We start from the raw sequence: 27,809 nt of genomic DNA, 5'->3' as shown, positions 1-27,809 counted from the left end.
TCCATTCAATTGATCATTCTAGTCCTGAGCAAAGAAAATACAGACCAATAATTCTTTGAGTTTTGTCATTGTGACAAATATGAACTCTCCCGAGTTGGGGGTGGGGTACAAAATAGAGGGCAGAGAAGAAAGCAGGGAGTATCACCATGATTATTCACAGAACATAAAAGCAAACACACAGAGGTCAAAAGAGGAGGCACAAGAACATCCTTAAAGTCTCTCTGAAGAACTTTAATATTGATTGTGAGACATGGGAGACACTGGCACATGATCCCCCCCAGCATGGAATGCCTGCATCAAAAAGAAAGCACTGTGCTCTATGAGAAAAACAGAATTGCAACAGCATAACAAAATGTGAGATGCCCAAATCTAGAGACATCTCCATCCCAGATGCTCAGCCTATTTGTGATTGACCTGTGATAGTCTTCTGAGCTCATATTGGACTGATCAGTCATAGGAGAACACATTGTACCCTGACCCCAACATTATAATGTCCTTGATCCTCTTCCAATAAAAAAGATAAACAACAACTTCATTTTCTTGGCTCTGCTTACCTCACTCTACATCAGTTCATGTAGATCTTCCCATTCTTTACGATATTCATCACATTCATCATTTTGTATGGCACAATAATGTTCAATTACATTCATGTGCCACAATTTCTGTTGGATTTTTTTTTTGAGGGGGAAGGTAGGTCAGTTGGGGTTAAGTGATTTGCCCAAGGTCACACGGCTAGTTTTTTGTGTGTTAAGTGTCTGAGGTCAGATTTGAACTCAGGTCTTCCTGACTCCAGGGCCGTGCTCTATTCACTGTGCCACCTAGCTGCCCTGTGCCACAATTTCTTTAGGCATTTTTATATATGTGGGAACTTTCTTCTTATATCTTCCTTCCTTATTTGTTAATGTATGCACAGCAGGAGGTGAAGTTAATAACTGTACAGAGATGTATAGATAAAGATATAGACATATAGATACAGATATAATCTGTTCCAGTAGGAGATGGTTTAGGACTATGCAGTTTTGGATAACTATACTTGCTTAAGTAGCTATCTTGGTATAAACACGTTCCTGATTATTTAATATGTTATGCTTTATAAAGGATGTAAGGGAAATAGAAATAGTACAAGAAATATCTTTAAAATACAAAGACATAGAGAATATAAATGAAGGGCTAAGGGAAAAAATTGCATAGAGAATACAAATGAAGGGCTAAGGGAAAAAATTGCTACGCGTCAAGTGAATCTAAAAAAGCAATAGTTGAAATCACGCAACAAAGCAAAAGAAAAAATTAAAAAGGGATAAATAAGGAGACCATTGTTGAAAGGAACCATAAGCAATAAAACAATATCAGTTTTAAATGCATGTGGTCCATATGTCTTAGTATCTAAATTCAAAAAGAAAATGTTAGCTGAGCTAGAAGAATACAGAGACAGTAACACAATAGTCACAAGAGATTTCAGTGTCTCTCCCTCAGTTTTGACTAAGTCTAATAGAAAGATAATAAAAAAGAAAATATAGAACCAAACAAACTGCTGCATAAACTAGACCTAAAAGACATAACATTTTCTAAATGGGACTGCAAAAAGAATAATATGTATTTCTCAGAAACACATGGATGATTAAAAAAAATTACCATGTGCTAGGGATATTGCACACGTATTTTAAAAGACAGAAATAGTAAATATATGTTTTATGCATTAAATGCATATATATTGCATTAAAATAGTCATTGGGGAAAGAGAAGTAGAAAGAAAGAAGCATTTATATGACACCTACTATGTTTGGGGCAACAAAAGACATATACCTAAATGGAAACTTAGCAATGAAATCTTAAATAACGAATGAGTCAAAGAATAAGTCATGAAAACAGTAATATTTAGAAAAAATTATAATGATGAAACATAATAACAAAATTTCTGAGATAAAGCTAAAGCAAGCCTCAGGGGAAAATCATATCTCAACCAATATACACCAACAAAATAGAAAAAGAAGATTAATGAACTGAATATATGATTTATATGATTAGAATGCCAACAAATATACAAATCTAAAATAAGCACATAATAGGAGATATTAAAAATTAGAGGAGATAAATCAAAAGCCAAAATGACTATAGAAAAGATAAAATTAAAAACTGATTCTTTAAAAGTAATAAAGTTGATAGATCTTCAGTTAGTCTTGTTAGAGAGATCATAAAATCAAAATAGCAAGTGAAAGGTGAACTCACAATAGAACCAGAAAAAAAAAATGAAAAGAATCGGAATCAATTATGCAAAGTTATATGCAAACAAAACTTAGAGCAAAAAATAGAGGAATACCATCCAAATTATAAAATAGTCAAGCTGACAGAAGACTAGATAGACAAGTTAAATAACCCAATCTCAGAAAAGGATATAGAACTAGATATAAAGAAATGACCAAAGGAAAAACTCCTGGTCCTGATGGATTCATCGAATTCTATGAAACTTTTAAAGAACAATTAGTACCTATACTTAACAAATTATTATAGTTGGAGTTTTTAAAATATATATATTTTAGTTGTGTGCCCAATTCATTGATTTGTTATCTTGTTTTTGGTGAATAAAAATATGAAGAGACATAAATTTTCCACTATAGAATGCCTTGATTACATCCCTAAAGTTTTGGCATGTTATTGTTTTCATCTTCTTTGAAATTAATTTGTTTATATTAATTGTTCTTTGGCACACTGATTATTTAGGGTTAAATTATTTACTTTTCATTTAAATTAAAAATCCTTTGTACAAATGACCTTTTTTATTATAGTTGTTTTATTATTTTAATACGTTTCTGCTTTTCTGCATATTTATGACTTTTTATGCTCTAGAACATGGTCAATTTTTGTAAAGCTATACAACTAGTAAATATATATACATGTTTATATATATATATATATATATTACTTTCAATTCCTATTCAGTAATCATCAAAGATTTGTCATTTCTATAATTTTCTAAAATTCTGCTTAGATGCTTAACTTCTGTCTTATTTATCTTTTTGTTTCTTTGTATACTTTTGAAACAGGCGCATTGAAGTTCTAACCTATTATAGTTTTGCTGTCTCTTCTCTCCATAATTTTTTTCTTTATATTATTAGATGCTCTGATATTCAGTAAGCATACATTATATGTATTATTATTTCATGGTCTACGGTGCCATTAAAAATAATGCAGTTTCCCTGCTCATGTCTCTTAGCATCATCTATTTTTATTATTGCCTCATCTGGAATCTTCCTTGCTATTACTATTTTTTAAAATGCCTAAAGTATATTCAGTTCCGCTCCAAATCCAGTCCTTTGTTTCAAATATGCTTATATTACTTATATGTTTAAAATATATGCTTATATTATTTACATATATTACTTTCAAAGCTGTTACTTTAAAATCGACACCTAGTTTGGTTTTATTATTAATTAATTCTGTAAGCTTCTGGACCTATAATAATTCATTGTAGTCTTCTGTTTACTCCTGTCTCCAGTCTTACTTTTTTGAGTGGGGATTTATGTCATTTAGGCTTTTCCCTTGGTGAGGCAATCAGTCCTGTTTGTTCTCTACCTGAGTCACCTACAATGACCTCCCATTCTCTGGGTATGTCTGCACTCAGATTAACAAAAGGAATTCTCAGTCCCTCTAGATCTTCTGGAGTTTGAGTTCCGGATCGTAGGGCCTAATGTCATCTTAAGTCAGAGTATGATGAACAGTGCCCCTGGACCTGTGGTATCCTGATATGACTATTGCCATTTCCTTCTGGTTGCTAACATTCTAAGATACCTCTAAAGCCCCTGAACTCTGAGTGTTGAACCACCATGAGGTTTCTTCCTCAGAACCCTCTACTTTTATGACCTCTAGATGCATTGTTGCAGGATTCAGGTATCCCTAAAAAGTCATTGGTTCACCATGGGAGGTTTTTACCTGTGCTGGTACAGCGTTTCTGGTATGACTCTTATAGCTGTGTGACCCTTGGCAAGTCACTTAACCTCATGTAAAGTGGGGATAATAGTAGTGATCTAGAGTTGCTGCAAGGATCAAATGAGTACTTAGGGCAGCACCTGGCACTTAGTAGGTATTTAGTAAATACCTATTTCATCCCTTCATTTGGATTTCTAACTTTTGTCCAGTTCTGGGATGGATAGCTACTACACTTTCACTTTGGACAACTGATCATTATTTGAGATGGTCCATTTTTAGGTTTCAACTGGGGTAGATGTGTAAGAGGAAGATTGCTGGCCATCTTAACTTGAAATCCCTGCTGAAATCTATGCCCTAGATGAAGAATAAGTGATTAATTAGAGTAACTTCAGAAACTACAATTTCCGTGCCCTAAGTGATCTAACCACATCTTTCTCCTGCGTTACTTTGGTGACTAGAGAATTATTCAGGAAGTTGGCCAGCACTTACTCCCTTGGATATATGCAGAAGTGACAGACACTTCGAATGGGTACAATTACCTGGGATTTCTCTTGCTAGCCTATTTCATTAAAATGCCTTTTGGCTTTGAATTCATGTATAACTTGACATCTTATAGAATTACATTGACAGGGGCTCAGTGTGGATCTGAAGAAATTCAACAACATTCAACCCCACAAGCAATATGAACCTTAATGGATAGCAGTGAAATTTGTGCAGTCGAGCTGCATTGTGTCACAATTGCAGTGGGTTATTTAAAGAAAAGGAAAGGCAGTCACTATTTCTATTCATTTGGCTGACGGATTTCTGTGTCTTTTGGTAGTTTGTATTTGCAGAAATGTTATCCTCCAAAACATGGGAGGGGTATTCTTGCATTTTCCCTACAACAAACTTAACTTTTGTGGATGCACCTTTTTGTTCTCTATGCAGGTCCAGTGACTGTCAAGGAAGTTATTGGAGGAGTATGTGTGCTTCCTTAGAGACCATTTCTTTGTGTGTGTGGTATCTTTTGGCCCGATGTGACAAGAGGTCAATGTTCTTGGAAAAACTGAATCTATAAGGAGGTCATTTAGATAGGCTCAACACTATTTCTTTTTAAAAATTTTTTACTTCTTTTTTTAAATTTTTAATTAATTTAATTTTTAACTTCTTTTTAAAAATTTTTTAAATTTTTTGCTTTTTAGAGAGGGAAGGCCAGGGCAATTGGGGTTAAGTGACTTGCCCAAGGTCACACAGCTAGTGTTAAATGTTTGAGGTCGGATTTGAACTCAGGTCTTCCTGACTCCAGGACCCTCTCTCTATTCACTAAGTCACCTAGCCACCCCCTCAACAGCCTTTGTTCTGATATTCTGTCTTCTCACTTTAAAACCGTGTTTAACACTGACCTAAAATTTCTATAAAACATGAAATGTAGATTTTTCCTCTGTAGAAAGTTCAGGAACTACATGTTGTTACCACTAAAGTAATATCTCAGCTTATTCATTCACAATGGCCTCTGTAAGCCAAGCTATAGTATCCCTGCTCCCATGCACACCCACCTGAATATCAATGTTTTTATTTAAAAGCAAGAGTTTCATGTCATAGAATTCTTTGACATGCTTCTGAGGCCTTTGGACCCCTTCTTTGAATAATGATTTTGAATGTATAAAATAAAATACAAAGTTCATGAACCCCAGGTTAGGAACTCCTGCAGTGCTTCTTAAACTGTGGATCATGACCCCGATATTCATAACTGAATGTGAGGGTCTCAAAAAATTTGTCAACAGTAAAAGTTTTCTGAATGTGCAACAACCAAAAATTAATTAAAAATCAAATGCATAATGAATCTAAGGCAGTGCTTGGCCACATTGCATCATAAGACCTCACTGTAGCCCTAATTCTGAACCCATAACATGCACACCTTGCATTGTGCATACCTTCACCTCACACAGCACCAACAAATGTTGCCAGAAGCACCTCGGCTCAGATTCAAGACCATTGTATGTTAGGAATTGCAGTGCTTTTACTGTATATACAAAATTGTTAAATGAATTTTCACTTGGGATTAGGACAGAACTTCCAACAATTTCTAAAATGGCCCTAAACAAATTCCTGCCATTTTGTACTATGTATTTACACAAAGTGGTGTTCTCAGCATTGATGATTATAAAATCAAAACATCGATCAACTCTGAAAATCTGAAAAATATCGAAGATGCTCTATGTACTTATTGCAGGATCAAATATTCTAACAAGATTTCTTTTTTTTTTTTTGCTTTTTGGAGGGCAATTGGGTTTTAAGTAACTTGCCCAAGGTCACACAGCTAGGTTTTTTTGTGTGTATTAAGTGTCTGAGGTCAGATCTGAATTCAGGTCCTCCTGACTCCAGGGCCAGCACTCTACTCACTGTGCCACCTAGCCGCCCCAAGATTTAATTCTTTATATAAAAAAAACAAGTACACCCATCTCATTAGTTTGCAAATTTGCCTTTGTCTTTAATAAATGGTAAAGTTACATGTATGCCAAAGAATTGTTTTAGGGGCAGCTAGGTGGTGCAGTAAATAGAGCACCGGCCCTGGACTCAGGAGGACCCGAGTTCAAATTCGGTCTCAGACACTTAACACAAAAAACTAGCCATGTGACCTTGGCCAAGTCACTTAACCCCAAGTGCCCCACCTTCCCCCCTCCAAAAAAAAAAGCAAAAAAAAAGGATTGCTTTCAAACAAATTTCTTTATCAGTGTTTGATTTGTATATCTATTTTATATGCCTATATACCTTGGGTTGCATAAAAATTTCTTAGGCAAAAAGTGGAAAAAGTTTAAGTATCCCTGCTCTAAAGGATTGTGGGAATAGTTTTCCTTCACCAATGTTTTGAGCTTCCACAACACCACCTCACTCTCCTGCGACATTTTTTGAGGGTTCCAGTGATAGGGAAAATTAAGGACTTCCTTAGAATGCATATCCCTTTGGTGGAGAAAGGTAAACTCCCTCCTGGAAAGTTTTCCACTCCTCAGTAAGTCTGGATTCTTATTCATTTGGGGGCATCCCTTTCATAACAGGGAAAACAATGACAGTCAGTACTTGGGCAGCAACTCTCACTGTTACCTTATCTATTTCACCAACTAGAAATCATCTTGGATTAAGAAAAGGCAAGTGTGTTGGGAATTCCTTTGGAAAGATCTGAAGATTTAAATAGAAGAGCTGTAAGTAGAGACTCAAAGTCTAGTGTGAGTTGGCCATGCAATTGAATGAATTTCTGGAGAATGGCAGAAGGGGTGAATTTGGATTAGAAAAAAAAAATTGAGTTATTAGGGCAGCAGAAGAGTATCAAGAGGTCAAAATCTGGCAGCCCTCAAGGGACTAACAATTCTGAGCTCCATGCAGTCTATATTTTAAAAACATTTAAGATCTTCTTCATTGATTATTCATTCAAACAGGACTGCAATTCAAACTTCTGCCCTATGTGAGGAAAAAAACAGTGATGCAAGAACTGGCATTCTATTACTCCTGGAAAACCTGAAAAATGCAGATTGGGCAGTATCACTGGAATGGACATTAGTCTTAAATAGTGCTTCAGGAAGAATCAGAAAAAAGGGCACTGGGAAGAGAATGCTGAATATGGAAACACTGAGATGTGTGGGTACAGGCTTTATTTGTTCAGAACTGACACTAGGGAAAAAAATCAACAATAAGCTTACAGATTTGATAGGTGTTCTTTATAAAGCCTGATGCAACAAGAAAATTTAAAAATACATTCACATATAAAATAATATATTCTTTGTATTATTACAGAGGAAGCAAAGAATGTAGTCTTTGGTTTCATTCATCCTGAATTGAATTTGTCTGACTAGAAGCTAGAAGATGAGAAGGGAAATGGAAGGGAGAATATGGAGATTTTTTGTTGTTCCTGATTATTAGGAAGGTCACTAATAACTCAGTCACTTGTAAACCCCCCCCCCCTCCACCAAAGGAAAGCGTTAGGATCAATGTCTTCCAGCCTGAATGTGAATAAAAAAGAAATGAGTTGTAAACCCCATCACATTTCAGAGATTCACAGGGGGGGAACAAATTTTTTTTAAGGAGAAAAGATGTTAATTTAATTTGAAAATGTTATTTTGAAATTTTTCCAGGACTGCTTTGAGAAATGTCCCAGATCCTGTTGATGCTCTTTCTCTAGGCAGTTTTTTGGTGGTGCCATTTGCAGGCATTTTTCCTCCTGAGGACTGATGTCTTTCAGAGATTCTTCTTTCCTTTGCTTGGTAATCTTTGCTGTAGATAAAATCAAGCCAATAGACTCCTGGAGGCAGTAGATGGTAAATAAATGATTCAAAGGACACACAGTCTGAGAAAGAAGATGATGGAGAGAAGGGTGAAGATGAGGAAGAGGAAAGTGAAGAAGGTGGATACTGAGGCAGAGGTTCAGTCATTGTTTTTATATAAAGCAGCCATTTAACACCCTGGAGCTGGTGGTTGCTACTCTGGGGCTGAATGGCAGGAGTCACCGATTGTATTGCATAGGCAGGAGTCTGGAATGTGGTAGTAGTCTCAGTGAGGACAAGAGCCTCCTGACTCCTCTCTTCCTCAGGAGTGATGGAAGTGTCAGATTCTTCTGCATGGGCCTGAGGATGCTGTTCTTCGTAGTTAGGACATGGCAGGCAGACAATGGGGCTTGGCTTTGGTTGTGGAATTTGGAGAACTAACCTCACACCCATTTCCCCCTCAGAACCAGGCAGAGGTGTGGGTATAGCCACTAATTTTACTCTGTTAGGGTCTTTTCTTCCCTTCACATGAGAACAGCCATATCGGATCCAGGAGGCACAAACTAAGCAGACAGTGTAAGTTGATGACAGACGTGGGCCAGGCTGAGGATTAGGACGCCCCCTCATCCACCTCAGGAGGATCTGTTTTTGGATGTCTCTGTGGATTCTGCTCTGGGGGATGGAACTGACTATGTTCTTAACAATGTCATTAGGAATAATCACACCATCCACTATACATGGCTTAAGGTAAAATAAACTCCATGAAGGCTCTCTATTAGGCATGACCTTGGACTGTTTGGGACTTTGTAGAATCTTAACCTGGTGCTTGGATTTCAGTGGAGCCATGGCCCAATGTTTAAGGTATGATGTTGACCTCGCTTGATGACAGAGGCAGAGTGCTGGGGTAGACATGAACTGGGGGTGTTTAGGGCAGGGTAAATGTGCAATCTGGCAAGTATGACTCGATGATGTTACTTTCTGAGAGTGCTTGACTTGGGGATATGATGCTTTAACACCTGTTAGACTTCTTAATAAGACCCGGAAGTCCAAAAGCCCCTTTAAATATCTCCTTTGCCAGACTTTTTTACTTCCACTTTGTAATTGTCCTCCTAACATAGGATAATAGAGAGAATAAGATGGTGAATGGTAACTTAGCTCTGTTCCCCTGGTTTTGCTGATCAGCTTGTCAATAAGCTTCTTCCTGAAGTAGCAAAGAGGGAAAACATTAAAAAGTCAGAGACTGACAGCTGAACCAAAAGAAAGAACACATAATTTAACAGGATAGCAGCTGAACCAGAAAGTGGTCTGTTCCAGAAACTAACCTGAAAATGCAAATGGAAAATGTTTCTTTAATTTATAACCCAAAGAGAGGAAATGTGATTCTAGAAAGTCATGAAAAATTCATTTTGAAAGAAGGATTCCATTCATAAGCACCCAGATGCAAAATAAAAGCCTACGGGGTCATGGTTCATGTATACTCTTTCTCATCCATTAACCATCCTGGTTTCTATGGTCCACTAACCACACGGTCCTTGAAAAACTGGGACCCATTGGAATAGTGGTAAGGCAAGGGAATTTCTACTTTACCTTTCTGTCCTTTGATTTAAGGATTGTAGCCTCCAGGTTTTCTCAGCAACACAGAGTCCTGAAAGAGACCAATATGATGAGAGCTGTAAAGAATTTATTGACCTTTACATGTAAGATCAAAGGTATAAAAGAAACACAAGCAACATGTATAGGGAAGAAAACTTCAAGCAAGTGAGAGATGAAATAGGAGGCATTTGAAGCGGACTGCGACAGCAAACCTTAATATGTGAGGTCAATGGACTGTAAGTCGTTGTGTATACAGGGAACCACCATCACCAACTGCCTGCTAGACATCTCCACCTGATATCCCATAGTCATGTTCAACTCAAAAAGTTCACAATAAAACTCACTTTCTTTCTTCTATATATGAAGATTAATTCTGACTCAAATTAGTATGATCCATGAGTTTTGAGTTGGAATGAAATGAAGCACTCATAGAACAATGTCCCTGGAAGTTAACAAAAGAACATTTATTTATCCCTAGGCAAGGAAAGAACATTTAGGGCAGAAAAAAAAAGCAATTTAGTGAAGACACAGCACTGATTCAACTAAGCATAGCTTCTCTGTACCAATGTTGCTCATACCGGTCTGCAGGCTGTAAGTCTAAGGGAAGAGACAGATGATTCCTTGTGTCCTGACTTTTGATACCTAGGCTACCCATGAAGCTACCAAAAAATGGCCTGAACCTTTAATTCCCTGAGCCAATGAAGTATTGGGGTGAGTATGGTTTGAGTACAGTTTCAATAAATTATAAGGAAATATATGCCTAGCCTTTATGGGATAAGGCCTTATGACATTGCTGCTACTACACTCAAAAACCTATCCCTTTCTTCCTAGCTTTGCTATTTCTGCCATAAGCATGATAATCAAAACCAGTCATCTAAGTTCCTATCTTCAAGGTCATGGCTTGACTCCTAAACTCAACTCATCTCCCATAACCTTATTTGGTGACTCTTGTCAATAATGCCAACCATCTCTGACATACATTCTTCCATCTATACTCAGTGTGACTGCCTCAGTTCAAGTCTTCATCATCTCTTGCCTGGACTTCTGAAGGGTCTCCTCTCACCTCCAGTCTATCCTTTTTTAATCCCTCTTTCCCATGGTTGCCAAACATTCCTAAAGTAAAGGTGTGCCCAGGGCACTGCCATGCCAAAGAAGCTTTAGTGGTTTCTGAATGCCATTAGAATAACATTTCTAAACTAAACTCTCCTTGACAATTTAAAGCTCTTCAGATGGCTGTAGTTGACAAGCCTACCTTTCGATGTCTATTGAACATGCTATTACTCCCCTTCATGCACTCTATATTCTAGCTCAAGTGGTCAGTCTGCTGGTGGTTCCTTGTACATATCATTCCATCTCCCACCTCCCATCCTTTGCAAAAGTTGCACCCCCTTATGCTTAGAACATTTCCCTTCATCATTGTAAGCTTTTCTTCCCTGTTTCCCTTCACGATTAAGCTAAGATACCACTCTCCTACAAAATATCTTTCCTGATCTCCTCCTTCTGGTAACTTTCTTCCAACCTCCAGAAATTACTTTGTCTTTATCTGTGAGTATGTGGCTGACTTCAGAAGTATGGTTGCTGTCCTTCGTGCTGGGAGAGGACCAAAATGACATCAACATGTTGTGGTCAAGGTACAGTGTGTACGACTGTGGCTTATCAAAGCAATATGAGCTCAGAAGGCTCTACCTCAGATCAGGCACAGACAGTTCATATGAACATTTGGAGTCGAGATGTTTCTAAATCTGCACATTTCACAATTCTTTTGGGCTACTACAAATCTGCTTAGATCATAGAGCACAGTGCCTTCTTTGATGTGGGTAAATTAGGCTGGGAGGTCATCGGCCAGTGTCTCCCATGTCTCACAATTGATTCCAAAGTTCCTCAGAGAGACCTTGAGACTATCATTGTATTGATTCCTCTGACCCCCATTATAAGAACTGGCCTTGTGTGAGTTCTCCATAAGATAGTATTTTAAGCAAACATATTTCACATTCAAGCAATGTGGCCATCCCATCAGAGTTTTGCTCTCTGTGGTAGAGTTTGAATATTGTCCAATACCTTACCTTGGCAGGTGACCTTCAGAATCTTCCTAAGACAACTGAAATGGAAGCAATTCTGATATGTTGTCCGGGTTTCACAGGCATACAATGAGGTCAGGTAACGTCCTTTTTCTCCCACAACTTCCTTCATAGCCTCCTGAATATTGAGCTGCCTCTGGCAATGAATCATCAGCCTCATCATCTATCATCTGGATGTGCCTGAAAAACACACTGCCAAGGTGAGTGAGCATTCACAATTTCTCCATTGCTGTAGTCAAAGGGTCCATGTATGGTAGTACAATGCTGGCTGGCAGGAGAACTTCTGCTCCCTTGGTTAATTGTCAGGCCAATATTAGCACAAGCGGCAGACCATCTGCTGCATCTAAGCCTCAGATGCACAGTCATCTGCAAACAAAAAGTTGCCCATCAGCTCTTCTCCACTTTAATCTTACTATAGCCTTCTCAAGTTAAATAATTTGCTGTTAGTACAGTAGCTGACCTTGAAGCGATTTTTATCCTCACTGAAGATGTCTGACAACATTGTAGAAAATATCATACTAAAAAGCATGGAAGGCAAGCCTACAGTCTTACTTCGCTCTATTGGTGACTGAGAAAGTGTGAGAGCGTTGTTCATTATCCAGAACTCACGGAAGCATGCCGTCATGAAACTGGCATAGAATACTGATGAATTTTTCTGGGCAACCAAATTTTGTCGTAATTTTTCATAAGCCCTCTTGGTAGACAGTATCAAAGACCTTGGTCAGATCTATAAATGCTATATAAAGACCGCTGTTCTGCTTCTAGCATTTCTCCTGGAGTTGTCATACAGTGATCACTATATCTTCCTTTCCTCAGCCCTTTCTAAAGCCACAGTGACTCTCAAGTAGATTGACCATCTTCCAGGTGAAGGATTAGCTCATTAAGAAGGAGACAGCCCCCCCCCCACCTTGTGCTTATCACAATATAATATATTTCCTTTTCCTCTAGAGAGATGAATGATGGAGACATTCTTGAACTCCTGGAGGATAACTTCCTCTTGCCATATAATCTAGAAGATTTCAGTCAGCTTTTGTGTGAGCAGTGGATCCCCTGCCTTGTAAATCTCAGTTGGAATAGAATCTGCACCAGGCACTTCACCAAATGAGAGGAGCCTAATGGCAATCAAAACCTCTTCTTCAGTTGGAAATTTGGCTAGAGAGGGAGATTTCAATCTGAGGTATACAGTCAATGGCTTCAGCATTGGTTGATGAGGTCTGCTGAGAACATTATGGAAATGTTCAGTCCATCTCTCCAGGACTTGGAATATGATATTCCAGAGGTCAAAGGAGCTGGGATTAAAACCAAGAATCACCTACCCAGCAAAACTGAGTACCATGTTTCAGGGGAAAATATGGTCATTCAGTGGAATAGAAGACTTTCAAGTATTCTTGATGAGAAAGACAGTTGAATAGAAAATTTGACATTCAGATACAAGAAGTAAGAGAAGCATGAGAAGGTAAACAGGGAAAAGAAATCATAAGGAGCTTATGAAAGTTGAAATATTTACATTCCTACATGGAAAAACAATAATTGCAACTTATGAAACTTTTCTAAGTATGAAAATAGTTGAAGGAATAGCAATATACACATATATATATGTCTATATAGGAGGGTATATGGGCATATGAACACATATGTGAATGTGTGTATATATGTTTACAGGTATACATAGAGGGCACAGATCCAATTTAATTGGAAGGGATGATACTTAAAAGGTGAAATTAAGAGGTGAGAGAGAAATGTAATGAGAGAAGATGAGGAGAGACAGAATGGGGTAAACTATCTCATATAGAAGAGGCAAGGGAAAATGGTTACAATGGAGGGGAAGAACAGGAAGGCAAAAGGGAATGGGTCAACCTTATTCTCATTGAATTTGTCTCAGGGAGGGAATGACATATACACTAAATAGGGTATCTCACCCTACAGGAGAGTAGGGGGGAAGGGAATGAGAGGGGGGATGATGGAAGGGAGGGCAGGCTAGGGGGAAGAGAAGTTGGAAGCACCCACTTTTGAAAAGGGATGGGATCAAAGTAGAGAATAGAACAAATGGTAGGTGGGATAGGAGAGAGGGAAATGTAGTCAGTCTTTTACAATGTATCTACTATGGAAATGTTTTGCATAGCTACACATGTTCAACCTATACTGAATTGCTTATCTTCTGAGTGACAAGGGAGGAAGGGAATGAATCTGGAATTCAAAATTGTAAAATCAAATGTTTAAATCTATCTATATCTATATCTATCTATCTATCTATATCTATATATGTATATCTATCTATATATATATACTATTTTACATGTAATTGGGAAATAAGATATACAGGCACTGGGGCATAGAGATGCACCATGCCCTACTGGAAAAGTCAAAGGGGGTATGGGAGAAGATATGGGAAAGAGCAAATTGGAGGAGAGTATATCCCGTGCGACTGCTATTTTGGGGTAGTGGGCAGTGGAAAATGGGGTGAAAATTTGTAACTCAAAATCTGGCAGAAATGAATGATATAAACCAGAAGTTAATAAAGAATTTGAAAAATAAAATAAAATGAGCTATTCAAGGCAGATTTCAAAAAAAACTGGCAAGACTTACATGAACTGATAAGTGAAGTGAACAGAACCAGAATATTGTACACAGTAACAGCAACATTATACGATGATCAGCTATGAATAACTTAGCTCTTCTCAGGAATACAATGATCCAAGATAATTCCAAAGGACTTATGATGGAAAATGTTATCCACATTCAGAGAAAAAACTGATGTAGTCTGAATGCAGATTGAAACATACTATTTTTACTTTATTGTGTGTGTGTGTGTGTGATTTTCCCCCTTTTGGTTTCTTTCTTCTCTCACAAAATGATTTATCTGCTGTATCTTACTTAAATTTACTAACCATTTAACAGGAAAGAAACAGGATGAAAAATAACTAATATGAAAATATGTTTACTTGATTACACATATAATAACCTATATCAAATTGCTTACCCTTTTAGAGAGGGTGAAGGGGAGGGAGGGAAAAAATTTGGAACTCAACTTTTTAAAAATCAATGTTAAAAATTGTCTTTACGGGGCAGCTAGGTGGTGCAGCGAATGGAGCACCGGCCTGGGAGTCAGGAGGCCCTGAGTTCAAATCCGGCCTCTGACACTTAACATTTACTAGCCGTGTGACCTTGGGCAAGTCACTTAACCCCAATTGCCTCTCTAAAAAGCAAAAAATTAAATTTTTTTAAAAAATTATCTTTACATGTAAAAAAAATAAAATACTATTTTTTTTTAAAAGCTGCTCAGACACCCAAGGGGCTGCCAAATCCTATTATTGCTTCAGTCCTGTGAGAAGATGACCCTCTGCCCTGGGCTGCTGTGTGCAGGATTGTTATTATAGCTCCATATGTATCTGTACCTGCTGCTTCATCCCTTTCCCATTGCCACAGGACTTCAAGGTAGGTAAAAATGGTAAAATTGTTGAGTGATGTCTTTTTACTCAAGCATAAATTGGATTTAAGTGAGGCAGAGTTGTCCAACGTTGTCAGCCTCATTCTCTCTTCCAGAGTCACCAAAGTCCAGAAGTCAATATAATTGATAATAGCCTGGGATGCAGTGGGTGGCCAGGGCATCTTTGATATCTGACCAAGTCTAAGCATCTGCTTCTGCCACCTTTATGACCATTGGAACAAATTGCTCTCATTTGCCCATCCCACCAGGGGACGTCTTCATGTGCTTGGTACTGTAGACATCCCCCTAGCTCACCAACAAGTTTGAGCCTGTTGGTTACGCTGAATCTGGTTTAGCCTGTATGCAGAAATGATTTTACTGGGGTGTGCACGCTACAGCTTCTCGGAGCCACAGGTAAGTGTCGGTTGGAAGATTGACACCAAAGGGGGATGAGCAATACCTCATGCACCCCAGGACTTATATAAGTTCTTTGAGGACAGGGACTACTTTCATTTAGTCATTACATCTCTGCACATAAAGAGTACTTAATAAACTTTTGCTTAATTGAATTAGCCATGGAGGCAAAATGTCTAAGTGAATTTTTAAGTAGCTAGGAAACATGAGAAAAGATGAGAGAGGAAGCTTTTGAGGCTGAAAACCTCAGTTCTCACCATCAGGCAGTTTCCTCCATCTTTTTCGCTTCAATCTCCTAGAGATGTTTTCTTCAGGAAACAAGACCTATTAAAATAAAGGTACAAAGTGTCCAAAGGTCACTTTTAAAGACTAAGAACACATTCATATCTGGGTTCAACTTCCTAGGGAGCATTTTTTAACTATCTCTCAGTGAGATCCCTAATATCTTAATTTTGCTTTAAAATTATTTTATTTCTCTAAAACCCACAATTAGCTAAAACTTGTCAAATGTAAGGTGGGTGAGTACTGAATTTAGAATCGCAAGCCTGACTTCAAATCTTATCTTTAACTCTTGCCCCTTGGGGAGCAAGCCACTTAAATTTTTTTCTAGACCAGTTTCATCTGTAAAATGAAGAGGGTGACCTCAGGGGTTCCCTCTCTTGCTTTAATCTAATGATCTTGTCACAGTTCTCATGTCCTTAGTTTCCTTATCTATAAAAAATAAGTGGCTTAGATGAGATTATCTCTAATATTCTATGATTCCACTGATCACTGATTACAATAGAAAAGCTTGTATCTTTCTTTTCTCTGTATATTTTATTTTCTTTATTTGTTTCTTATTCAGAGAAAAAGAAACCAAGGAATTCAAAGGATTACTGCTTGAGAAGAGATATATAGAAAGCAGAATTATTCATCTTGTTTTTACAAAATTAGTCATCCTTCTTTACTGAAGAAAATACTCCTTATATTAGAAAATGTAGATGGGGCATAGTAACGAAAGAACCCAAGCCTAGGTGACCTAGACAGGATAAAAGGACAATAACTAGCTGTTTTAAATGAGTTAAAAGCTGAGACTCTTGCTGTTCTCAGAGATTCACAAATGCAGATGGATGTAGTTGGATGGCCACATGATAAGCGGCTGGACTCACACAAGAATCAATCAATCACAGCATTTATTAAATCCTCACTATGTGCCAGCAAAGAAAAGTAAAAATAATCCTTGCTCTCCATTGAGTTCAACATTCTAACAAGGTACACAATATAAATAACTAGGTACAGACCTATGTGCATGAGGTGTGATGGGAAGCAACTTCAGAGAAGACACTAGAAGCTATGGGGACTGAGAAAGATCTCTTGCAGAAGATAAAATTTAAGCTGGGACCTGAAGAAAGCCCGGGAAACCAAGGGGCTGAGGTGAGGAAGGAGAGAAATTCCGCTCAGTGAGACAACTAGTACAAAAGATGTGGTGCAGACATATTCTTCTTGGGCCCTGAGGACAGAACTGGAAGCAATGGCTAGAACTGGTAATGCAGATTTCAGGTCAGCCATTTTAATGGTCTATCTAAAAGCAGACTGGTTAGTCTCAGGAGATAGTGAATTCCCCACAGATCTTCAATTCAAGCAAATTTTAGATGGTGACTAGCTGGTGATATTACAGTGTGGGATTGGGAGAAAAGTTCTTAGTCATGAGTGGAATGGACTACCTCTAGCTCCCAATGCCTATTTTAACTGAGATTCTGTCTTTCTGGTTGTCTAAGACCTTCTCTACTTGATACATGGCTTAAATTTTCAAAATCACTTCAGATTCAGGCTTAACTCATACCTCATTAAAATACCAGTTTTACACTCATTTTAAAAACAAGTGAAGTAAATTAATGTTATTTTTAAATTTTGTGACATTGTAGCCCAGGGGGTTTATCAATAACTTTCACTATCCTATAACTGATTTCCTTTGTCATGCTATGTACTTTATTTTGTGCATTCAAAAACATTTTTCTCAGGAATAATCCATAATATCCAGACTGCCAATGGGGTCCATGACACAAAAAAGGGGTTATGAACTCCTGCTCTAGCTAATTTGAAATAAATTGCAATCTCTCTCACATATGCTCCCTTCTTTCCTGTGATGATGCCATCACCTTGGCACAGGCCCTCAATTCATTATACCTTAATCCCAAACTATTATAATTACCACCTTCTGGTTGGTATCCCTGTCTCCTCCTTCCTTACTCTAATCAGTTATACCAAAATCATCTTCCTAAAATGCAGGTTTGACCATTTTAATCCTCTTACTCCATAAATTCCAATGGCTACATGTAAACTCCAAGATCAAATATAAAATGTTTTTTGGTTTTTAAAAGCCTTCATAGCCTGATCTCCTCCTGCCTTTTAAGTCTTCTGAGATTTTTCTCCCTTCTACATAATCTAATATGTAATGACACTAGCTTCCCGTTCTTTCCACAAAGACACTGTCTCCTGACTGAACTTTCACTGGCTGTCTACCACAGCTGGAATGCTTCCTCTCCTTTCTCTGATTCTTGGTTTCCCTGGCTTCCTTCAACCCCAGCTACAATCCCACCTTCTGCAAGATACCTTTCCTTGTCACTAGACTTAAGAAAGGCTAGTAGTGCCCTGCCTCTGAAATATCCTTTACTTTTACCCTTTATACATTACGTCTTGCATGTACATAGGGTTTCTGCACATTGTCCCCTCTATTAGAATGTGTTTCTTAATGAACATTTTTGTCTTTCTTTGTGTCCCTAGCACTCATGGCACTCATTAAGCACTTGATAAATGTTTATTGGCTTGACATGACCTAAAATAATGTATATTTTTTGAAAAGCTAGAAATTATTGGTGTGGATTACCTGGGCTTCTCTTAAATATTTCCACCATAAAGTCCTTCCACTTTCTAGAGGCCTTCCTTTTTAGAAGTTAGTTCAAAGGTGCCACTGAGGATTGTGAGGAATTCAGAAAGAAGTTACTCCCAAGCCCGAAGGACCTAGAATTGAAGAGCTACCTTTGTGTTGGATAACTATCTGCCGCTTCCATTGTAGAAATCAAATTTCGATTCTTTTTCTGCTACTATTCTTGTCCATAAAAAGTTGAACGACTGAGACAAAATCATAACAGACCAGAAAGGAAAATGAAATCTACCTGCATAGCCCTGGATGGGAGTCACACCTTAATTCCTAATCAAAGCCTTTGGAATGAATAACATCCTTTATTGGGGTTAGCTGAGAAATATAAGCATGACCTAACTAACTATACCTTGGTAGTTTTTGAGCTAAGGAAAGAACTGAATATTTACTTTGGAATTATTATTTTTTAAATGTACTATTAGGGAAGAGTAAGTTAGTCAACTAGCATTTATTTATTAAGCACCTACTATGTGCTAGGCACTATTCTAAGACTTAGGGATAAAAAGACAAAGCAAAATAAAACAGTTTCTATCAAGGAGCTCACAGTCTAATGGAAAGCATAGAAGTTGGGAGAAAGGATGGACAAATCCTAACCTACTTCTGTTCTCTACCCTCTGTTTCTATTGAAGGTGCCACCATCCTTCAGTCATCCAGATTTTCAATATTGGGAATTATCTGCAACTTTTTACCCATCTTCACTGAATCAGTGGCAAAGTTTTAATAATTGGACTTCAAAATCTGAGAATCTATTCTCTTTTCTAAAATTGGACTGCCATCCTCATCCATACTCTCATTATCTCTCTCACTTGTACTATTGTAACAGGTTCCTGATTTGATTTCTGATTTCTATCAGTCAAGTGTCCCTCTTCGATCAATCTTCCATAAAACTACAAAAGAATCTTCCCAAAACTTTGCCAACTAGGGAGGCTAGGTGGCACAGTGAAGAGAGCACCAGCCCTGGATTTAGGAGGACCTGAGTTCACATCTGACCTTAGACACTTACTACTTATTATCCCTGTGACCTTGGGCAAGTAACTTAACCCCAATTGCCCTGCCCTTTCCTCTCCAAAAAGCAAAAAAAAAAAAAAAAAACCTAAAACTTTACCAATAATGTTACTCTCCTTAAGAATCCTCTATAGTTCTTTACTGCTCTATGATATAATACATACTCCTAAACTTTTCCTTTAAAACCCTTCAGATTATCATTTTGTTTTTCAGTATTGGTCTTTTGTTAATGTCACAAGGAGATTTTCAGAGATGGTAGGTTGTAGTAAAGGAAATTACTATGGTATAAAAATAATGCATCAAACACTACTTTAAAGTAATTTTCTTTTTTGGATTAGACATGTATCCGATGCATGCATATTTGTTTAGAAAACTCCCAGTAAGAGAAATTCCTTTATATACTAAATTTTGGGCTGCCAGTGAATTACATGACCTAGCATGTCATTGTAACCCAAGTCTTCCTAAATTGGAAGCAGGCTCTCTAATACCGCAAGTTGCCTTTAAAAATAAAGTAAAACATAAGATTTTATTATCTATAAACTCCCCTCCTTAATTTCTCTTTACTTGGTTATTTTCTGCTCTCTTCCATTATTGTACATCTCATATACCTAAGAGAAATGAAGCAAATGAGATAAACAAAACCATTCAGAAATAGAGCATTCTCACCAGAGAAGATTATGTTCCAGTATATAGAGAAAACTAGACACACTCTTCTTACTCAGACACTTGTACTGACTGGGGCTGAACCTGTGATGCCATCTTATTCACAGTACCTAAGATCATTCTGACATCATAGAGCTGCCCATTGTCAATTGGCAGTCAGTTATCTCTGAGGTATGTATCACTTATTTGGAGCTGATCTTATGCTGCTGGCCCATAAAAAAATTCAACTGTCATATCTCATAGCTATATTCCAATACTAAATCACCATTTTTCTCTTGCAATAAGAGGCCCTATTAGATGGTCTCCCCAATTCCATATTCTGTGGGGGATTTTTTGAGCAATGCACCGAACTTCTGAAACTACCAAGGTACTTTTGGTCCAACCTACCAATTATTTATCATAATTAGACATTTCTTCATAACTTTTGTATATATTTAAGGTGGAAAAGGAATGGCAAAAAAGGAAAAAAAATCATTATACAGAAAATTGAGTCCATTTGCCTATGTGTGCATATATATCTTGACATAGATATGGATATAGAGATAGAGACAGAGATAATATAGATATCAGCTAGGTGCTATAACAGATCAGAGTGAAGATAGTGATGAGAGAGTGAAGTCAAGAAAACTCATCTTCCCGAATTCAAATCTGACCTCAGACACTTACTAAGTATGTGACACAGTATGTGACACAAGACAATTTCCTTCTGTATAAAATGATCTGGAGAATGAAATGACAAATCACTATAGTATCTTTGCCAAGAAAACCCCAAATGGATTCATGAAAAGTTGGCCACAACTAAAACAACTCAACAACCACACACACATTATACCACCTCTAAAAGATTTATACCTATATATATATATATATATATATATATATATATATATATATATATACACACATATATTGGTATACATATATACATATATAGAGGTAGCTGTTGCAGTTTAAAAGGCAGATAACATCTGTATATCTAGACCTCAACATAGATTTGTCTATATCCATATCTAGAACTAGATATATAGATACAGCATGTATCTATTTACCAATTATTGGACATACTCTCCTCCTTCAGCTACACTCTCTTGGTTCTTCTTCCAAATTGCGTCTCTGTTCACTGTTTGACTTCTCCTCTCAGGAAATCATTTATTTGGATCCCCTCCTCCCCGCCCCCGCCATAGTTTTGATCTTGGTCTTCTTATCCTCTCACTCTACACTCTCTCCCTTGGCAATTCATTCATTCCTGTACCTTCAATTATCACCTTTAGGCAAATGACTTCCAAATTTATATCTCCCTTCCTAATATCTCTTTTAAATTCCATATTCATACTTCCAACTGTCATGGATGTATGTACAAGTGTTTTGTAAACTACAAAATACTATAGAAATGTAACAACCATTTTTCTGTGAGGTGTATATTGAAAGCCTGGACAAAGATTCATTTCTATACTCGTTTAGAAAACACTTGGTTTATTAATTTCTGAGAAATCTCACCCAGCAGAAGCATAAAAAGCAAGAATTCCTAAGGAGCACAGGGAAGTAAAATCTTTTTGTGAACCCTGTGGTTGAAGCACCTTAATTTTGGTCAGTCATACATAGAGGCATTTGTGAGTCATGAAATCATGACTCACATGCCTTAGAAAAAACAAAGTGTACAACCTTCAGAAAAACTAAAAAAATCCAGATGACGATGAGCAGCTAGTTAAATCTAGTATCTGAAAGATATTTAACAACCTTTCTGGTTTTGAAATGCCAAATACTTGTTTAACTTAAATACTTATATAACGTCTTTATCTCCTAGAAATCTGGTATTGAGTTAAAAGAGATGATTGATAAAACCATGATTTTTGAGTTTTGATACCAGTCGATGGAATGGTATAGTATTTTGTGACACCAATCCTTCTCGCCCCAGCATGGCATATCTTTTAAACTAATGGTACAGATAACTGTCTTCGTGTTGTGTTTAATATAATAAACTCCTTGAAAGCAAAGAACCTTTTGATTTTGTCTTTGGACCCCAGTGCCTAGACACTGACTTGTGTCATAAGCAATAAATATGTATTGAACTTATTTTTTAAATTTGAATATAAACGATTTCCATTTTGAGACTACCAGAGAGAGATACCATGAAATGTCATAAAATCAGGAACAGAATTCAGTGAGTGGTCATTTAGGTCTCTTTAGAATATACCCCCACAAAGAGTGCTCCTGCGTCCCATTCTCTCCAATACAGACGTTCTCTTGGCCAGGCTTACGGGACAGTTGGAAGGAAACTACTTTCTAGATCTAAGGAAAAAGTACCTGAGAATTTCTTCTGACCTGAGTTTGAAGACTGACTGGTCTTTTCAACTGTTTAGCTCAAAAGTCTTAGGTTTTTCTTCTCCCATTTGCTACTAACAATCAGTGACACTGGGACGAGAGGAAGGGCCTTGGCATGGAGAGAGCGTGTGAAGAGTCATAGATCATGGCGTGGTCGGATTATAGATTTAAGGAGGGATGCCAGGATGCCTGCGTGGCCCAGAGCAGAGCCTCAGTTTTCTCACCTGTGAGGGAATGAGAGTAGCTCCTGGACAGGGACTTGTGAGCCACATGTGTGTAAGTCGCCGTAGAAATGCGAGCTGCTGCTGAGGACCAGCTCCTTCCTCCCGGCAAACCTTCCCAGAGTCGCTCGGCTGAGAAAGCCCCAGAATGAGAGCAGATCCCCTGAATCCGAGTGCCCGTGCCACTTGCTTGGGCACAACTGCCCGAAGTGTCGAATCAGGTGCCCGCTGCGGGCAGTGGGCAGCCAGGACCTCGCCGCAGCCACCCGCCTGCATGTACATTGCTTGTTATTAGGTGCCTGCTGTGTGCTTGGCACTGCTGAGCCCTGGGGGACTGGCACCGGCTGGGAGCCACCTGTGGCCCACCCGTCTCCCCTTCCAGGCCCACCTGGCCTGGGATTCTGGAGGGTGGGGGGCTGGCAGCTGGCCTGGAGCAGAACCTGGAAGGATGCCCCAGGCAGAAGAGCCACTGAAAACTCCTGGGAAAGGATGGGGGAAAGGAGGGAGGGGTACCTGGAGAGGTAGGGAGGCCCACAGCCCCATCGGGGGCCGTGCCGTTATGACCCCTGTTTGCATTTGGAGGAACTGAGGCAAGCAGGGTGAAGTGACCTGCCATTGAATTCAGGATGATGCGTCTTCCTGACCCCAGGCCCAGCGCTCTGCCCCCTGCTTTCTCTGAAGCCCCGGCTAAAATCCTGCCTTCTACAGGATTCCCTTCCTTGCCCCCTTCATTCTAGTACCTTCCCTCTGCCGGTTTTTTCCTACTTGTCCCATCCAGGGTCTGTTTGCTCATATTCCTTTGCCCACTGTCTCTCCCATTCACATACCAGCTCTTTGAGGGCAGAAATTGTCTTTTGTCTTTCCTTGTATTCCTAGCACTTGGCACAGTGCCTGGTAGTAGCAGGCCCCTTAATAAACGTATATTGACTGACTGTCAATGAAGCTGTCGTTGGCCCAGCCATCCTGAAAAGTAGTGGACAACTATGCCCCCCAAATCAGTGAACTGTGCACATCCATTTACCCAGCAGGATGCTCCTAGGCTTATATCCAAAGAGTTCAAAGAAAGAGGAAAAGGACCCCCATACACAATGTTTATAGCAGCTCTCTTTTAATGATAAAGAACCAGAAACTAAGGGGGTAGCCATTAATTGGAAAATGACCCAACAAATTATGGTATAGGAATGCAACGGAATGTTGTGTTATAAGAAGTGATCAAGGTCATGGTGTCAGAGAAACCTATTAAGACTCCAATGAACTGATGCAGTGTGAAATGAACAGAACCTGGAGAAGGATGTATACAGTAAGGAAAAAAAAAAACAATTGTGAAAAATTTAAGACCTCTGATTAAAGCTTTGCAATACCATGACTCCAAAAGACAGATGATAAGCGTTCTAGACGCCTGTTGAAAGAGACCTAGTAAACTCAAGGTGCCAGATGAAAATGACATTTCTGGACATAACCAAAAAAAAAAAACCACACAATCAATGACACCTTCCCCTTATTCCTCCCTGCCCAGCCCTAAGTCTGAAATGCCCCTTACCAGTAGGAGTTTCAAGAAGAACAAGAAGCATGTTAGTTCAAATATTCCCAATAGCAGTAACTTCTGCAAATCCAAATGACTTTCATGGATGCAAGTCTCCCTCATAGGAGAAAGCCAAGGGGCTTCCAATAGAAGCAAAGCAATTGGAGCAAAATAAGTATCAGAAAAAGAGTAGACTTTCCTGAGAGGACTGTGCCCTGAGGATGAGGAAAAAAGTAGATGTGCTTCCTTAAACACCTAGACCAGGACTGAGCATTGTAGTTCCCTGTGCCAGACAATGACCTAAGGTCACCCTGACATCACAGAGCAGCAGCAGTTCATTGTTCGTAGTAAGAGTCATACCCTTGGTGGCAGGGTGACTCGACAGTGACCATATTTCCTCACTATAAAACTTATTTAAAAGTCTACACTTAATTTCTTGCCAGCACTAAAATGCTTCCATTTTCTTGATACCAGCATCACCACTACCTTCTACAACTCTAGTGAAACTGTTCCCTCAAAGATCACCAATGACATCCTAATCACCAAATTTAATAACCTTTTTATTAATCATCTTCCTTAAACTCTCTGCATCTTTGGATAATGTAAACCAAAACTATTGAACATGTTCTCTCCTCTCTCAGCTTTGCTCTCTTGCTTCTTGCCCTGAACTGCTCCTCTATTTCAACTACGACTACTGGAAATATTTAATATGGATGTCCCACAATGGGTCTGATCTCTCTCAAAATGAAGCTGTATCAAAATTAATCCTTGTTCAAAGTAATTCACCCAAAATGTCCGACAAGACTCTTTACTTCCCTGGGCCTTGTTCTCCTCATTTGTAAAATGAAAGATTGGACTAGATGGCCTTTGAGTTACCTTTTAAAACTACTAAAGCCTGAAGGAATCAGGGAAGTAGCCATACCAACAAAATCACAAATCTTTTGAAGTCTTAAGTCTTTGTGGCTAAAGTTATTTAGTTCCTTTCCAAACCAACAAATCAATTTATGACTCGATTTTCCCTATACCCACTCAAAAACAAAGTTTCCACAGCAAAACAAAATGAAAAAGAGAAAACATTTCATCAAGCATTTGAATATTTCTTCTTGGTACAACTTTGCAAAGGTAACATTTTTTTTTCCGATTAAAAAGTAATGACACCTTAGAAAAAGATAATAAGAGCAGAGCATTTTATTTTATTTTTTGCTTTTTGGAGGGGGGAAGGCAGGGCAATTGGGGTTAAGTGACTTGGCCAAGGTCATACGTCTTTTGCCATTTGAGTTATTCTATTGTTTAAGGTGTTATTTTCTTCAGTCAGGCTGTTGACTTTTGTTGATTTCCTTTTTTTTTCTTTGATAATGACTAAAATGTTTATTACATTTCTAACAAACAATATAGATTTGTGGCAGGTATAAAATGTGTTCAATGTTGAAGATTTCAAAGGAATACCAGATTTAATTCAAAATAATTGTAGAGTCAAGATATGTACTTTTATAATATAAAAATGCATTTTAAGACTTTTTTGTTTTATTAACTTCTAGTTTACATCATTCATTTCCTCCAGATTTTGAGTTACAAATTTTCTCCCTGTTTTTCCCCTACCCACCACCACAAAATAGCAATCCCACTGGATATCCCCTCCTCCAATATGCTCTCTCCCATATCTTCTCCAATACCCCTTGTGACTTTCAAATAGGGCATGGTGGACCTCTACACCCCAGTGCCTGTAAATCTTATTTCCCAGTTACATGTAAAAGAGTATTAATAATAGTGTATATTTATATATGTTTTAAACATTAGATTTTAAAACTTTGAATTCTAGATTCATTCCTTCCTCCCTTGTCACCCACCTTTACTGGGAAGATGAGGAATTCAATATAGGTTGTACATATGTAGCTATGCAAAATACTTCCATAGTGGATACACTGTAAAAGAATGAGTATGTTTCCCTCCCTCCTATCCCACCTCCCCCTTGTTCTATTCTCTACTTGGATCCTGTCCCTTTTCAAAAGTGGGGGCTTCCAACTTCCCTCCTCCCCAACCATCCCTCCCTTCCATCATCCCCCCTTTCATCCCCTTCCCCCCTACTCTCCTGAAGGGTGAGATACCCTATTTAGTGTGCATGTCATTCCCTCCCTAAGCCAAATTCAATGAGAATAAGGTTGACTCATTCCATTTTGCCTTCCTGTTCTTCCCCTCCATTGTAACCATTTTCCCTTGCCTCTTCTGTATGAGATAGTTCACCCCATTCTATCTCTCCCCATCTCCTCTCATTATATTTCTCTCTCACCTCTTAATTTACCTTTAAGTATTACCCCTTCCTGTTAAATTGGATCTGTGCCTTCTATCTATGTATACCTGTACACATATATACACACACACATATGTATTCATATGCCCATATACCCTTTTATATAGACATATGTATGTATGTATACATGTATACATATACATATACATACATATATTATATATACATATACACATTTCTATTCCCTTCAACTATTCTCATACTGAGAAAAGTTTCATAAGTTACAATTACAGTTTTTCCATGTAGGAATATAAGTAGTTTAACTTTGACTTAACTCAGTTTTTCTGGGTAGCTGATTCTTGGTTTTAATCCCAGCTCCTTTGACCTCTGGAATATCATATTCCAAGCCCTTCAATCCCTCAGTGTAGAAGCTGCCAGATCCTGTGTTATCCTGATTGTGTTTCCACAATATTGAAATTGTTTCTTCCTGGCCGCTTGTAATATTCTCTCCTTGATCTGGGAATTTTGGAACCTGGATATAATATCCCTAGGAGTTTTCTTTTTGGGATCTTTTTCAGGAGGTGATTGATGGATTCTTTCAACCTCTATTTTGGCCTCTGGTTCTAAAACATCAGGGCAATTTTCCTTGAGAATTTCTTGAAGGATGATTTATAGATTCTTTTTTTGATCATGGCTTTCAGGTAGTCCAATAATTTTTAAATTATCTCTCCTGGATCTATTTTCTAGGTCAGTGGTTTTCCCAGTGAGATATTTCACATTACCTTCTGTTTTTTATTTGTTTGGATCTGTTTAATAGTATCTTGATTTCTCATAAAGTCACTAGCTTCCATTTGCTCCAATCTAATTCTGAAGGAATGATTCTCTTCAGTGAGCTTTTAAGATTCTTTTTCCATCTGGCAAATTCAGCTTTTTAAGCCATTGTTCTCCTCATTGGCTTTTTGAGCCTCTTTTGCTATTTGAGTTAGTCTATTTTTTAAGGTGGTATTTTCTTCAGTCAGGTTGTTGACTCACTTGTCTTGATTTTCATGCATCGTTCACATTTCTCTTCCTTATTTTTCCTCCACTTCTTTTACTTGGTTTTCAGAATCCTTCTTGAGCTCCTCCATGGCCTGTGCCAAATTCATATTTTTCTTGGGAGCTTTTGATGCAGGAGTTCTGACTTCCTTGTCTTCCTCCCATTTCATGCTTTGATCCTTTTTGTCCCCAAAAAAGGAAT

This window comes from Petaurus breviceps, unplaced genomic scaffold, assembly GCF_028583685.1.
Source record: "Petaurus breviceps papuanus isolate PSGF00001 unplaced genomic scaffold, PetGlider_PUasm1.0 213, whole genome shotgun sequence".
In the NCBI taxonomy this organism is placed as follows: Eukaryota; Metazoa; Chordata; class Mammalia; order Diprotodontia; family Petauridae; genus Petaurus; species Petaurus breviceps.
Note: the sequence above shows the minus strand (reverse complement) of the source record.